Below are 997 nucleotides of genomic sequence, written 5' to 3' on the forward strand. Positions count from 1 at the left end.
TCGACCTTTAGATTTCAAAGATTTTAGATCAATAATTACTAAGGTGCATTTTTTGTTTTTATTATAATTAAGACACCGATCAACAGAGATCCGATAGTATATTGGCGAGAGCGTTGGGCTTCCATGAGTGTCGCCCTGGGTTCAAATCCCAGCCGGAAAGGAAATCTTAAATGCAAATATTTTTTATAATTCTTTTTTTTTATTTTTCCCTTTTGCGAAGTCAGTCAGTCAGTCTGACAGTCAATCAGTCAAGCACTCAGTCATTCAGTCTCAGTCAGTCAGTCCAGTCAGTCAGTCACTCAGTCAGTCAGTTAGTCCTTCAGCCAGTCAGTCAAGCAGTCAGTCATTTAGTCTCAGTCAGTCAGTCATTCAGTCAGTCAGTCAGTCAGGCAGTCAGTCAGTCAGTCAGTCGGTCAGTCCTGTGCAGTCAGTTAGTCACTAAAGCAGTCAGTCAGTCTCAGTCAGTCAGTCAGTCAGTCAGTCCAGTCCAGTCTCAGTCAGTCAGTCAGTCAGTCTCGGTCAGTCAGTCAGTCAGTCATTCAGTCAGTCAGTCAGTCAGGCAGTCAGTCAGTCGGTCAGCCTTATTCAGTCAGTCTGTCAGTCAGTCAGTCAGTCAGCCTTATTCAGTCAGTCTGTCAGTCATCCTTATTCAGTCAGTCTGTCAGTCAGTCAGTCGGTCAGTCCTGTCCAGTCAGTTTGTCAGTCAAGCAGTCAGTCAGGCAGTCAAGCAGTCAGTCAGTCAGTGTCAGTCAGTCATTTAGTCATTCAGTCAGTCAGTGAAATAGCCAGTCAGAGAGTCAAGCAGTCAGTCAGTCAGTCTCAGTCAGTCAGTCAGTCAGTCAGTCAGTCAGTCAGTCAGTCCAGTCTCAGTCAGTCAGGCAGTTAGTCAGTCTGTCAGTCAGGCAGTATCAGTCAGGCAGTAAGACTCCGCTCGACAGAACTCCGATAGCCTAATGGCTAGACCGCTGGTCTTCCAAGCGAGAGGCCTGGGTTCGAG

This window comes from Uloborus diversus, unplaced genomic scaffold, assembly GCF_026930045.1.
Source record: "Uloborus diversus isolate 005 unplaced genomic scaffold, Udiv.v.3.1 scaffold_58, whole genome shotgun sequence".
Taxonomy (NCBI): Eukaryota; Metazoa; Arthropoda; class Arachnida; order Araneae; family Uloboridae; genus Uloborus; species Uloborus diversus.